The following is a 15,140-nucleotide window of genomic DNA, read 5'->3' on the forward strand; positions in this document are numbered from 1 at the left end:
AAAGAAAATTGATTATTGCAGCTTTAACTTTTGCATCTGTTGCAGTGTGCATACACTCAGTCCTCTCTCACCTTGGAGCAGTGTGGTATTTTTTTCTCTCTGATAAAGCAGCATAAAGAGAGTTTACTTGGCCTGCTCAGGATCAGGGGGGCTGTTGTACATTGCATGACATTGCAACTCAAAGGCAGCTCTTGGCTAGAGTGCGTCAGAGGAATTATGGGATCAGATATCATTCGTCACATACAGAACCCACACACAAACACAGACACACAGAAAACCCCTCTGTTCCTCAAATAGAGGGGAAAATTTGAGGCGATCACTGACAGAAGGGAAGGCTTGTCCCTATGCTTTTGTTTATCCAAGGCTCTGTGAAATCCTTTCTGTGCCAACAGCTGCAAATATACACATCCAGTCCATGTACATCGACACAGAAATAGAGATGGCTTTTATCCAGTAAACTCAAATCCCCATACACTGACAGCGCGTACTCACACCTGCAGATACACACATGAGTGCAAACACTTGCATGTACACCCTGGCCTGTGTGCACGGTGTTGTGAGTGATTGGTGTGTATTCTGACACCGTGGATCAGAAATAGCACCTCATGCCCAGAGACACACTGCTCCACATAAAGCTCTCTGTCTGCTACTACAAACATTCAGGATATCAGCTGGAAGGCAAACTTTATTTCCAGTGATACTTTTCAGAAGATCCACTGGTGCAGGGCAGATGGTGAGTAATTCTCCTCAATATTACATTACAACGTTTCATAAAGACAGCCATCTTTGAGGTGGATGACATCCCATGCTAGCTGCCCACGGTGACTCACACACTGAGTTTGAGTGAGTGAGTTTGTTGTTTGTTTTGAAATTGAGTCACTGTTTTAGTGTTGCTGTTTTTTATAATTAACAAAGGCTCAACCTTGTGCATCTCCTTAGTCTACTTCTTCTGTCAGGTTGAAGCAGCAGTTTCCCCTTTCCTAGTCTTTTCATATGTCTCTCCCTTCCAGATTAATTAGCCTGGACTCTTTGTAGCAACAGTAACACCTGATCTGTTTGCTTTGTAGCACAATAGACCTTTTTGGATAATTCAGCTCCCAGTAAAAACCTTCTGGTTGTCAGAGAAATAAGGTGAGCACACATTAGCAACTGCTACACTAACAGCCCATCTTCAACCTGTCAAACATAAAAGGAGACACGGTGATTTGTAACATGAAACTGCTCTATTAACTTTTTTGATTGGTTTTAATCATTTGGTTCATTTGGTCTGGAGAGGAAGAGACCCCTGTGGGTAATTCGGCTCCTGGTAAAAACCTCCTGAACAATGAACAATGATGGAATTCTAATTGGGAGAAGTTTCAGCTGGTTGCAATCTGCAGTCCTCACTGCTAGATGCCACTAAATTCCTCTAAACCTCACACGCTGCTCCTTTAAGATAGGAGTTTCTTCACAAAAAGGAATAGTTCTGCATTTTGGAATTTTTTTTCAAAATGCAATACTGAGATGACATAGGCTAGTATCTGTGTGTCAAGCACAGAGGCTGTTTAGCCTAGCTTAGCATAAAGACTGGAGGCAGGGGTAAACAGGTGGCCCAGCTCTCTCCAAAGATCAAAAATAGGTCTACAAACCTAAGTTGGGGCTTTACGAGGGGTTATGTGCTGGATTTTTTCTTGGCCAGGAGCAGTGACTTCTGTAAGTCTTGTTGACAGATCTATCATGTTCATTAGTAATATTTAGAGCTTTTTGTTGGGAGATATTTTTGACACAACCAGGCTAAACTAAATGTCTACCGGCTCATATTTACCAGATATTATTAACAAGAATGCAAAGCTCTCTGTTCTTTAAAAACAATAACCTTACTTTTCCCCAGTAGATGCCTATAGAGTCTTCATGTCTGGATTTCAAAACATTTCTTCTCACAGTAAATTATTTCTCTAACATTTCTCAGTTCTATGCAGTATCTCAGAAGAGGCCATTTTTTCCACAACAGTGAAAATGGCCATCGTGTTCAGTCTGCACTATCAGAGGCGAGCTGAGATCAGGTGCTTTGGCCACAGACACATTTGAGATGAGCCTCAGGCAAAAGCTGACCAGTCTGACTTCGATCGGCAGTCCAGTGCTAGATACTCAGAGGTAGACCCCAGGTTTTTATTCTGTGTCAGAGCTAACAGCCACTGTCATTTGGCGGGGGAGGCATTTTGCTGTCAATCTGATTTATTCAAACTATTAGTGCAAAAGGTGAGACTATGGTGACAGAGATCTCCATGGTGATGAGGGGCTTGTGTACTCTGCTGTTTGCTCAGTTGGACCTTTAGGGCTGAATTTACACAGGAGCTAAAAGTGCAAGTGATTATTTAACCCTGTGCTATCGAGCTTCATGTTCACACTTGAGGCTGTGGCTTCCATTAAGGACACTCAGGTCGTGTCCTGAGTATTTGCTTCTGGGAATCTGTGGTGTTTAGTAACTTGAGGGGCAGTTTGCAATATGCTGTCAAAAACTTAGACACGGTGTGTATCTTTTTAGGCAGAATCCAGAACGTGCATCTTAATAGGAAAGGTTTGGCATTTTTTGGAAATAGACTTATTTGTGTTCTTGCTGAGAGTAAGGTAAAGGTAAAGATTGATACCACTCTTATATACTAAATATGAAGCTACTGCTAGCAGCTGGCTAACTTAGCTTAGCACAAAGGCTGAAAGTGAGGGGAAACAGCCTGGTTCTGTCTCAAAGCGTAACAAAATCTGAATTTTATTCATATCCTCCTGAGACCCCAGCTTTTGTTTAGCATGCACTTTAAATTTCACCTGGCTATTTGGGATTAATAGAACCTGATTAGTATTAAAAAAATAATCATTGTATTTGAACAGTAAGTAGTTTTGAAAAAACAAAAACAGAACGATGTCCTCATATGAGGACAATGGGTTTATTTTTAATAGCCACAAGTGTGTAATGAAGTATAAAACAGTTTATTTCAATGCCTGAACGTTTTGTGCAAAAACAAAACTGAAAACAATGCAATATTTTGTAACTCTATGGGCTAGGGGTCACTGTCAAACTCTAAAACTGTTCAAAACAGTTCATTTCAATACTTTAACATGGCTGTGCAAAAACAAAATTTCTAAAAGTCTTGTGATTTGTTCATTTTGTAGCTCTGAATGAATTTTCCTTTCTCTAGACTCAAAGATAGGGATGTCCCTTTTAGCCAATATAAAATGCTGTGATAAAAAAAAAAAAAGTCCCAATGTCCTCAAATTAATCCTTTAAATCAATAGCATCTTAGCTTGTTTCTGTTGCTACAATTGCTCAAATTTGTATGCAATATTAAACTACAGATGTTATTAAGCAGGGCAGCACAGTGGTGTGGTGGTTAGCACTCTCGCCTCACAGCAAGAGGGTTGCTGGTTCGATCCCGGGCGTGGGACCCCCTCTGTGCGGCGTTTGCATGTTCTCCCCGTGTCAGCGTGGGTTCTCTCCGGGCACTCCGGAGTCCAAAGACATGCAGATTGGGGACTAGGTTAATTGGTAACTCTAAATTGTCCATAGGTGTGAATGTGAGCGTGAATGGTTGTTTGTCTCTATGTGTCAGCCATAGTCTGGCGACCTGTCCAGGGTGTACCTCACCTCTTGCCCAATGTCAGCTGGGATAGGCTCCAGCCCCCCCGCGACCCTCAAGAGGATGAAGCGGTTAGAAGATGAATGAATGAATGAATGTTATTAAGCACAAATAAACAAGTTTCAACCATAAAATTTTGATCAGGTTTTGTACCTTGTCCACTTTTGTGTCGTGATCGGGTGTAGACTGAGCATGAAAGTGTCCATGAATGAGGACAATAGGTTAAGTTAAATTAAGCAGAATGAAGTATAAGGTGCGGCAAACCCAAAATGGGCCTCAGGGGGATATGGGCAAACTACAGAAATGCTCTATTTCATGGTTGCATTGCCGAATAATTTCCTGAAAATAACTATGTAACCCAATAGAGAGGTGCAAGGATGACATTGTTTTGAAGACTAATGCAGAAGTTAGCACCACCCTGGCTCCCTCGTCAAAAAAGCCAGTTAGATTTTTCCATTGAATTTGGATGATTGCTGAAAATAAGCTCTGTGGAAAACAAAGGTTTATGATGCTTACAGGTTTTGTTCAGCAAGATAGTGTTCTCAAATGAACACCACTTTTATAATTTCTGAAGCATGCAGTCAGCAGAGGTAAATGGCTAACTATACCATGGTCGCATGACTTAGCATGCCTACCACAGCAAGGCTGTAAAGCCATGTTCACCGTGGTGACGTTCTGAAGTCTCATTGAGCCACTTGTTAGCAAGAGGCTGCTGATGCATTTCATGTTGTATAACAAACCATGCTATAATGCTAACTCATTTACAGGTTTTTGGAGTCATTCCTGCACCAAGAGGGAAGACGGAGAAAAAGTTGTTGGAGTTCGTTGAATTTCCTTGAAGTAACTGTTGCTATTTAGATAATAAATCAAAAACTTACAGGTTTATAATATAAAGGCTAACTTATAAATAAAATCCAAGTAATAGAAAATATCTGGAGACTTTCTTCTTGGTGTGTGTTCAGCTCAGGAACACAGATCTGTTGCTAAATGGAGGAAAAAAGCTTTTACTAATAACTACCATTCACTCATTCTCTAACCTGCTTAGTAGTATTCAAGGTGACAAGGAGCTGGAGGAAGGGCTACCATACCAATGACCACATACATTCACTTTCGAACATTTAAAGTTTCCACTTTAGGCTTCATGTCCTTGGCCTGACTGCACTTACCCCGAGCAATATAGCCACTGTGGCCCTGGGTTCGACGTTTTACATATTACAGAGACTTTTACAGTGTTTTTTAGTGCAGTATGCTGACGTCCTTGTTTGTCAGTCTCTCTGGACTCCTGTTACTGCCCATACACATGTTGTACACACTGTAATTAGCCCGTCATGGCTGAAGTCTGTCAACAAACTACTTTGCTTCACTTGTTGTTTTGTGCTATATGGTAATAATGCTTTTAGAGGTGCAGCATTCTGAGAAGACTTGACCCGATGTGCATTTACTGGTAAATACCTAGTGGAATGACATTCTCCACTTCGGTTGTTTTGTTGTGTTGTGTACTCTCGATTTTTCCCATTTTCTGTCATTATCGCTGCCCACTTCATTATTCATCTCTGTAATTATCCCCCATAGACAAGCACTCTAACCAGTCCTGTTTGTCTCCCACTAATTCAACCTCATTTCCTGTTTAGGGTTGATTTTTGTTCTGTAGTGAATTTTGTTTTTTTAGGTAGACTGTTTTATTAAGAAAGAGACAGAAATGCATGCACACATTTGCACACAAACACAGATTGCTCCTCAATCATTGCTGGATTAGTGCTCATTGAAAAGGTCAAGCTGCATTTATGTGGCAGGAATGGAAAAAACAAGGCTGGACAAACAACACTGTTCCAGAAACACAAGATGAGCTAATATAATGGCATCTGCATGGCTGTACAGTACACCTGTTCGACTGTCTTTTGCAGACTTGTTTTTTTAAATCCTACTTTTGTTAACTATCAAATGTTTTCATTTATAAGGCTGAAAAGTCTCCTCTATGCCCAATGGCAAGCTGTAATGAAGGAGCAGCTTGATAAGAAAGAAAATGAACATAGCAGTCAAATATTAATGTCTTCAGGCTACAAATTAACAACTCAAACCATGATTACAAACCTGGTTTTATCTGGATCAGAAAAATAACCAAAACTGTGAGAGTGATTTGATGGCGACCACCAGGAGAGTCATTTAAAAATGATTCTGTAGGAACAGGTGGAGTGATTTCATTCAGAAAAAAACACTACGAAACTTCAGTACACTCAAATGACACTTCCCCCGCCAGGTTTTATCACCTTAGGGTTTTCATTCAGAAAAATAAAGGCATTTAAATGGCTTAAGATGCCAAAGTGATGTTCTCTCCACTGCTGAGAGGATGCAGTGAGACAATAAGATAGAGATCAGAGGTGTGACTCAGAGACAGAGAACTGCCTGCGTGTTATTGCCTTCTGTTGACTGATGCAGAACGCTTTGGCGTGAATGGGCGCTGAATGAAAACATTGATTCATACATAGACACAAGTGGGCGTATGGGGAGTTGTGGGCAGTGGTTTAGTGAGGTGGGTGAGGTGGGTGTACTATTACGTAGATGAGTAGGTTGATGTGGAAGAAGTGGGTATGCTCTCCTGTATATTCCAGTGGCTTTTTGGCTGATAGGTGGTATAGTGTGTTCGGAAACATGAGATTCCTAGTGGCTTGATACCATATCCACATCCCTCTGCTTTCTTCATTGTCAGTCATAATTCATCCAAGACATTTCAGTAAACAATCTTAAAAGCATTTATTGTTCAAATATGAAAACATGATAAAACATGTTTGTTACTGTCTGTTCATGATTACAGTGGCATGCAAAAGTATGGGCACCCCTTTTCAAAATTTCTTCTACTGTGAATACAGTAGTTAAGTTAGTCAGAGATGAACTGATCTCCAAAAGGCATGACGTTAAAGATGGAACATGCTTTTCAACATTTTAAGCAATAGTGGTGTATTATTTTTGTTTAGTACAATTTCAGAGTGAAAAAAGGACAGAAGCACCATGAAAAAGTTTGGGCGCCCCAAGACATTTGAGCTCTCAGGCAACTTTTACTAGCTTGTTAGGGCTATGGCTTGTTCACAGTCATTGTTAGAAAAAAACAGATGATGCAAAGCTTTATACATTTCCTGGCTCCTGAAACATTGCCCCTTCATTCACCAGCCATGGGCTCCTCTAAACAGCTGCATAGCTCTCTGAAGGTTGAGGTTTGGAAGACCAAGAAAACTTTCTGAGAGAGCAGCTCACAGGATTGCTTAAAAGGCAGATCAAAACCCCCATGTGACTGCAAAAGACCTGCAGGAAGGTTCAGCAGACTCTGCAGTGGTGGTGCACTGTTCTCCTGTGCAGTGACACCTGTACAAATATGACCTTTATGGAGGAGTCATCAGGGGAAACCCTTTCCTGTGTCCTCACCACAAAATGTAGCTGTCAGAAGTTTGCAATGGAACATCTAAACAAGCCTGGTACTTTCTGGAAACAAGTCCTGTGGACTGATGACGTTAATGAAGAACTTTTTGGACACAATGAGCAAAGGTATGTTTGGAGAAAAAAGGATGCAGAATTTCATGAAAAGGACACCTGTCCAACTGTTAAACACAGAGGTGGATCGATCATGCTTTGGGCTTGTGTTGCAGACAGTGGAACAGGGAACATTTCACAGGTAGAGGGAAGAATGGATTCAGTTAAATTCCAGCAAGTTTTGGACGCAAACACCACATCATCTGTAAAAAAGCTGAAGAACAAGAGATGAACAACAGGACAATGATCCTAAACACATCTAGAAATCCACAATGTTCTACCTCAAGAGGCGCAAGCTGAAGGTTTTGCCATGGCTCTCACAGTCCCCCGACCTAAACATCATTAAAAACCTGTGGATAGACCTCAAAAGAGCAGTGCATGCAAGACGGCCCAAGAATCTCACTGAACTGGAAGTCTTTTGCAGTGACGAATGCAAAAGAATTGAAAGACTCTTAGCTGGTTACAAAAAGCGTTTAGAAGCTGTGATACTTGCCAGAGGGGACGCTAATAAGCACTGACTATGCAGGGTGCCCAAACTTTTGCTCCAGGCCCTTTTCCTTTTTTGATATTTTGAAACCGTAAAAGATTGAAATAAAAGAAAGTAACCTTGCATAAAATATTGAAGAAATGTGTCATTTTTAACTTCCTGCCTTTTAGAAATCAGATCATCTTTTACTTGCTTAGCTATACACAGTAAACAAAAGTTTGACCGGGGTGCCCAAACCCATTGCATGCAACTATGTATCCCATTTAAAGCTGCTGTTTTATATTCTGTGTCAGTCATTCCAGCTGATCTCTAGATATCTGTATATGAATGCAGATATACTTAGAAAAGAGCTAACCAGTGGGTTCTGAGATTGCATATTAGCCAATGTGCTCCATCTCTCCATGCAGACTGTTTTCCTGACACACAAATGTGATTGGTCAATACTACTCAGTCTACAAATGGAAACCAGAACACCTCTGATGCCAAAATCTTGACCCATTGCCAACTGATTCTGCATATATATGCAGATGTATAATGACAGAGATTATAACAGTATTAACATAGCCTCAGTCTGCCACCAGATGACAGTCCCTGACTTGAAGCCCTATCTCTTTATTGTGCGGGGTGGGAAGGTACGGCTCACTCGGTTTTAGATAATAAAATCTGATGACGCACATGCTCGGCATTGGGACGCCTCAGCACTTTCTCTCTCTTTTCTTTCAACCGTTTTTTCTGTAACTCTTTCCATATTTGTTTTTTTTTTTCCCTGTGAAGATGGAAAGGAGAGACACACTCCCTTATAATTTAGCTCGTCTCCCAAAGGAGAAACACGAACACTACGAACACTTAACCTACTTTGTGTGGAATAAGTGACTGAACAGTTGAATGTTTGTGTGTGTGTGTGTGTGTGTGTGTGTGTGTGTGTGTGTGTGTGTGTGCGCGTGCACAGAAACAAGGTTTAGATTGTAACCCAAGGAGAGACATGTGGTTTTATGAGCGACTCCATCACGCTCTGGTGATGTGGTTGATGCAGAGAATAAGCCGAGAGTCAATACTGTGCTGTCACTTGATGACGTCATCGCGCACACACTGCTGCAGACTGTGTGGTGATGTGTGTTTATGTCAGAGTATGTGCAAGACAGAGAGATAAAGAGAGACAGAGGTAGAAAGAAAGAAACAAAGACAGAAAGACAGAACCACAAGATGAATAAGAAATGCTCAGCTCACGCCTCAGGCTCTTTGCTTTGTTCTCTGATGCCAAGAGTTACCCCCACAAACCTTTATCTTTAAGCCTCACTGGTGTCACTACCAGATGTTATCCACTCACATCTGGCACTGATGTGTGTTGCTCACATGTTGTGCATCCACAAAGCCCAAAAACAAGAACTCCTTGTGTTTTCCAGACCAGTTTTTGAGGCAGTGGATAAGTATTGGCATAAATAGGACCTATTAAATCTATTAGCCGCGGCTGTAACTTCAGCGAGACCTGAGGGTTGGACACTCAGGTTGTTTTTGCACACACAAACACAGTGTTTGGGTTCAGAAGGCTTATGGTGTAATAAGTGCGCACATGATCTCAGTTCAGCTCCAGTGGTTTTGCAACAGATGGGCAAACATCCATAAGAGAAACTGAGAAGGGGGACTGTTGAAGGGAAGGACAAGTGAAAGAAAAGTAAGTACTGTAGGGCTGCAACTAATTATAGTTTTCAATATCAATTCTTGATTGTATTTTCAATGAATAACGCAGTGACTTAGTCTATAAAATGTCAGAAATTAGTTAAAAACACTTGGCATCTTCAAATTGCTTGTTTTGTCCATTCAAAGATATTTTACAGTAAAATAAAACAGAAAATCATTGAATGTTTGCCATTTTTGCTTGATAAATGACTTAAACATCAATCGATTATCACAGTTGTTTGATAATTTTGTTATTGTTAAGAGCAGTCTTGATGTAAAGATAATAGGAAAACTGAAAGAGGAGGCAAAATGTATGAAAGGGTTTCATACATCTCTAAATGTCAGTTAATTTAGAAACGGTCAGAATGTTTTTCTAATTTTTTTCCCCATATGGTTTATTGGACACTAACTTGACTCACTTTTTTCCTCTCTGCTTCTCTGACACTTTCTCCGTCTGTCTCTTCTCTCACAGTACTTGATGTTTGGCAGGTGCTGAGTCTCATGTTCAGCTCTGCAGTTGGAAATCTTTTTCTCTTCTTAATTCAATAAACAGCCACTGACCACTGGAAAAGTACCATCTATACCACTTTTCCTTTCTTGAAATAAAATGATTGTCCTCACAGTGAAAGATGAGTTGAATTAAACAGTGTAAAATAAATGTAACTGATATTTTTGTAATGACGATATGAGAACAACGAGAAAGTGGTTACTTGTACTGAGATTTAGCAACTGAATCTGCAGCTCCCTTTGGCCCACTGGAGCTTCATAGCAAGTTCCTGGTCATTGTTTAGCTGTCCAGCCTGCAACTTTACCGTTTTGTTTCACTCTTGCTGCTTCATAGCGTCTCACTGTACACTACCTGCGTAGCGCTAAACAGCCGACAGACACAGTTAGTGACTAGCTGGTGAACTTAGTGAAACATCTACTTAAGAGCCAGGAATTTTCACCGGGAGTTATAGACCAAAAACAGAGGTAGAGGTGGGTAAATACTGAACTTAAATTTGTCATGCTCCAAATGACTGATTATGTCGCTCTGAAACTGCTGGATGTGTAAATACGCAACTGTTTGCTAACAAGTTAGCCATATCAACTTAAAAGGAGATAGTATGTGAGTGCTGTGTTTACAGCTTGTTTCTGCTGTCACCAAGTGGCCAAAAAAGTTATTGCAGGTTTAAATATATAATACTGTGGGAAAAAACTTATGTGTCTATATGTAGACATGTCCATCCAACACATTCTCACTCCGACACATGACACATGACACATGACATATTGACATTTGGTCATGGACTATCCACATCTACATACAACGTGCAAGGTTCCCTGGGTGTGTTGGTTGTTGACATTCTAGGACACCGTGTCAAGTTCTGCCTGTTACATGCAATGTCTTCTTTTAAAAAAAATTCATGTTAAATTTCACGGGAAATTTAACATTTACATGCAGTCTCTTTCAAAATAAACGCACTACGTCGGTACAACACCACAAATTTTTTATCAACAACAAACAAACATGGTTAGATTCAGGAAAAAAGAACACGGTTTGGCTTCTTACGGGACCTGAACACCGCTCACTCAGATGAAAGTCAGTGTTTGTTGGACCCATCCACCACCCCTGATGCCTGCCCCAGTTGGACTTTCCCGCCACGTTTTCCCCTGATGCAGCTGGGCGCCGTTAAACTATAATGGCAACTCGCCGCATATCATGCAGACGTTAAAGGACTGTTTATTTTTTGTTGGTTTCTGATGCTGCAAGTCACTGCCCAAGCACCAGATTTTGACGACTTTAGAGTCGGACCGGGCTCGTCTGTCATTTGATTTTCTTGGCGACCCAAGAAAGTGCAGTGTTGAGTGTGAGCAGTAGTGCATTACTCCTGCCAAAGGTACACACTGCAGTGTATTAAAAAGGGAACCCTATTAAATGTTACACTACCAAACTGCATACTGGGTCGCCTACAGTTCACTCTACATCCCTTGCTAGAGTATATTCAAGAACAGATGAAGGAAGACAGAGGTGACGCTTGACATATTACACTGCGACAAACTCAACCATTTTAAGCAGCAGTGATGTAACTTTTGGAATTGATGTTTTTGTTGTTGGAAATAGCCTGGTCCCATGTAGCTGTTAGCAAATGCCACATATACATTATCTCTGCTAATGGCAAGTGCACTGCTTAGGACCCAAGGAACTGAAATGCCAAGTGTGAAGATGTTTAAATGAGCGGTTCTCAAGAAAGCTGCAAGCAGCAATAGCGCTACTAAACTTAACTTAACTCTTCATGGTTCACCAGCTTCTGTCTTGAAATTCAAAACTGGCCCTTTCTTATCACACACACAAAAAAGAAAACTTTTCACATTGAAGTCAGTGGATTATCTTGATATTAAGCTTTAAGGATGAGTATGTTTTGTTGAGTAACTCAGCCCATAGCCCTACACTTTGGGTTGCACCAACCTGAAGTTGAATTGTTTGATCACAGGAATGTGATGGTGTGTTCCACCACTTCTTGCTCCAGTAACAAAATGAAAGAAAGCAACAAGCAGAAGCTCAACTTCTGACTTGAAAACATCTCTTCAGAAACCTGTCAACTGCCTACAGCTGATTCCCTGAATGGAACTGGTTGGCTAATGTGGTCTCATGACCAGTAGGTGTAACAGTTTGCACTTTCATCACGTAACTCCTTTGTTATAAGACCATTTAGTTTCTGGATCCTGTTGCCTTGTGTCACAGAGCAGCAGACGTCAGCAGGTTTTCCTGTTCTCTGGTGGATGTGTCCAAACTTTTTGGCCAGTCTCATTTTATAGTAACCGACTGCATTAATCAGAAATGCAGGATCAGCTTGTATTTCAGCAGGTGTAGCTTTTAAGGCGACATGTGATACAGCTGTGCTCTGGAAAAGACATCACACTCCAACTTTGTCAGCATATACATCTACTACTATGATCATGCATGACATAAACAGGAACTAAAGTTCATACTCAGCGATTATGTCTTCCAAATAATAAAAAGAGAAGGGCGAGGTGAGAACAGGCAGTGCTGTTTGTTTGGTCCACTTTCATGTTTTCCTCTGAACAAGGACATTCATAGTGTGACCCTGGGCATGATGCCAGTGGGAAAAAGGATGTCCAGTTCCAGAACTTTCTGTGAATATAATGACACAGATACAAATATTTTAGCTATGAACGGGAAATACAATTAGAAAATACAGATGTTTCGAATAAAAAAACAGAAACCACAAGACATGAGAATGATAAAAAAATTCAAGGGAAGGCCAGATAGGGAAAGATATTCCAGTAAGACTGAAAATTTCGACAGTGGAAAAATAACAGAGCTTGTTATGAGTCAGTGTCTCACCTGCCACAACACATCAAGCTGACCTACACTAAAGAATTGTGTAACTTAAATTAAGAAGAAAAAGATGCTGCGATCACTAAATGATAAGTACAGGAGGGTGGAGTCAATCCTAGGGTTCGGTTGTGAAAGTTTGATTCATGTACTGTACATTCTCATTCCACTTTATCCATGAGAAAAGAGTGGAATGAATCTACCAAAAGTCTGACAGCCATCTAAAAACACAACATTTGCATTTACGTATATGCCCTGTAGAGGGTCAAACTAGCCACTGTGCTACTGCTCCATGATGTATGAGAAAATATGCAACACTGCCCCTCTTGCTCTGCTTTGCTCTGCATACTCTGGCCTTTTCCTCTCACTGGTCTCTTCCATGCAGACTTCCCAGAGGAAAATAAGCACCAGGAGGATGACCTACTTTGAGTTTCCAGACATCAGCAGACCAGTGAATACCCCAGCGGTGGGTGTTGAAGTCTCCCTGATCCCAATGAATGAGATAACTTTATTAATTTGAACTGTAACGTTTACTCCACTGCACATGTTATAGTATCTGTAAGTGGTGAGGAAAAGAAGAGACCCAATATTTTGGATGTCAAGGTAGTAAAGCTTTTGGATAGAAAGCTAAATTTGATCTACATTTCATTTGGATATGATTTATTAGGAAAAGATCAGTATTACGCATTCCTTGGGACGCTCAAATGATAACATATATCAGTCTTGTCTATGTATGTTAAAGGCCCTGAAACACAAAGCCGACAGTTGACTGTTGGACAGTGTTGGTTTGTTGGTGAGAGTTTGCCTAGTTTTTGCAGAGTGTCCCACACTGTGGCCCTATTTGGCCCTTGTTAGTCCTTGTTGGCCCTTGTTGGCCTTTGTTGGTCCTTGTTGGCTGATTCAGCATGTTGAATTGGCGTCAGAGATGGCAGAGCTTTGTCAGTGAATTAAATCAAGGTGACTGGCAGTTCAACTCAGGGCATGAGAAGAGAAACGGAAATGAGGGAAGTAAATAGATAGCTAAGGTCAAGAGGGCGTGAGACTGAAACCAACATGTTATATTTGGTAAGAGTATTTTCCTTAGCCAATTAGCTCTTTAGCAGGAACAGTTTGTTATTGTTAGTGTTGTTGTTTGCTAGTGCATGGTAAATGTCTTCATACTTTCAACATTTGGGATTGTGTTGTTAATGTGCTAATGGGCTAACTAGCATCTTGAATCCGCCGTGACGGTCTTCTGCTTTCCCTTTTTGAATGACAAAAACAGACCACCGCTGCTTGCTGCGATGGAGAGTTATAGCTCTTTTGACACTCCTTTGACGTGGAGCATATGTGCTAGTTGACTGATGGCTGTAGTCTTTGCGTTGTGTTCAAGTGCAACTTTTTGGCCAAGACATGGGCAACATCAGGCAACGCAACAGTAGTCCTTCGTCGCCACAAGTTCTCTGATGTTGGTTTGATGTGTCTGACCCTGAAGAATCGCTCAACATTTTGGGAAATATGCTTTCCTGCCTTCCTCCCCTGGGGTGGCCTGGCTCAGCCTTAGAGACAGGGTAAGAAGCTTAGACATCCAGAGGGAGCTCGGAATAGAGCGGCTGCTTCTTTGCGTCAAAAGGGTCAGTTTAGGTGGTTTGGGCATTTGATCAGGATGCCTCCTGTTAGAGGTGTTTTGGGCACATCCCACTGGTAGTAGGCCCTAGGGCAGACCCAAAACACACTGGAGAGACATATGTCATTTGGCCTGGGAATGCCTCGGGGTCCCCCAGGAGGAGCCAGAAAACGTTGCTGGGAAGAGGGACGTCTGGGATGCTTTTCTCGGCCTGTTGCCCCCATGACCCGGCCCCAGATAAGTGGATAAAAATAAATGGATGGATGGATGGCTTTCCTGCAGAGAGATGGATGAAAAGACAGATACCACTCTCATATTTGTGCACTAAACATGAGGCTACAGCCAGGAGACTGTTAGCTGAGCTTGGATTTAAGATGGGGTAACAGCTAAGCTGTCTCTAACCAAAGTTAAAAAAATCCACCCACACCCATAAAAACAGTGCTTGAGGCTTCCTCGGTTACTACCTCATAGCATGTTCTCCAACAGTGGTCATTTATCTGACCTTATTTCCTGCCTTATTTCCTCCCTTTCACAAAAGAGCACTTCAGTGATAAGAAAGATGTGACATTCACGGCTTATTATGTGAAATCAATTTGGAGTGCATCCTTCAGTGATCAAATAGATTGAATCTGCATGTGAAATGGGGCGCTAGCAGGGGAATCACCTTTGCAGCAATATCACATATGCATTTAAATACAAAGAGATTACATCATCTCCTACAGTGACATCATTCCAACCAGTCTGCAAGCATGACATCATCCTCTTGGATGATGTCATGACAATGATGTCATAATCCCCCCGTGAGGACGTGAGGATTTTTTTTTTCTCCTCGTGTGCAGAATCTGATTAATTATTCATGAGTGGCTTCCCTTTCTGAGGCGCAGACACACTGCAGGG

At 41.3% G+C, this 15,140-nt stretch overlaps 1 protein-coding gene across 1 annotated transcript in view; it reads left to right on the forward strand.

The window, feature by feature from the left end:
- The first annotated feature begins 610 nt into the window (after positions 1-610).
- lepr (leptin receptor) overlaps positions 611-15,140 on the forward strand; it is a 55,271-nt gene continuing 40,741 nt past the window's right edge. The window contains exon 1 of the mRNA XM_049587462.1: positions 611-733. The gene's annotated coding sequence lies outside the window, so the exon portion shown is untranslated. The remainder of the gene's footprint in view (positions 734-15,140) is intronic.

The sequence above is a fragment of the Epinephelus fuscoguttatus genome, linkage group LG10 (assembly GCF_011397635.1).
Source record: "Epinephelus fuscoguttatus linkage group LG10, E.fuscoguttatus.final_Chr_v1".
NCBI lineage: Eukaryota > Metazoa > Chordata > Actinopteri > Perciformes > Serranidae > Epinephelus > Epinephelus fuscoguttatus.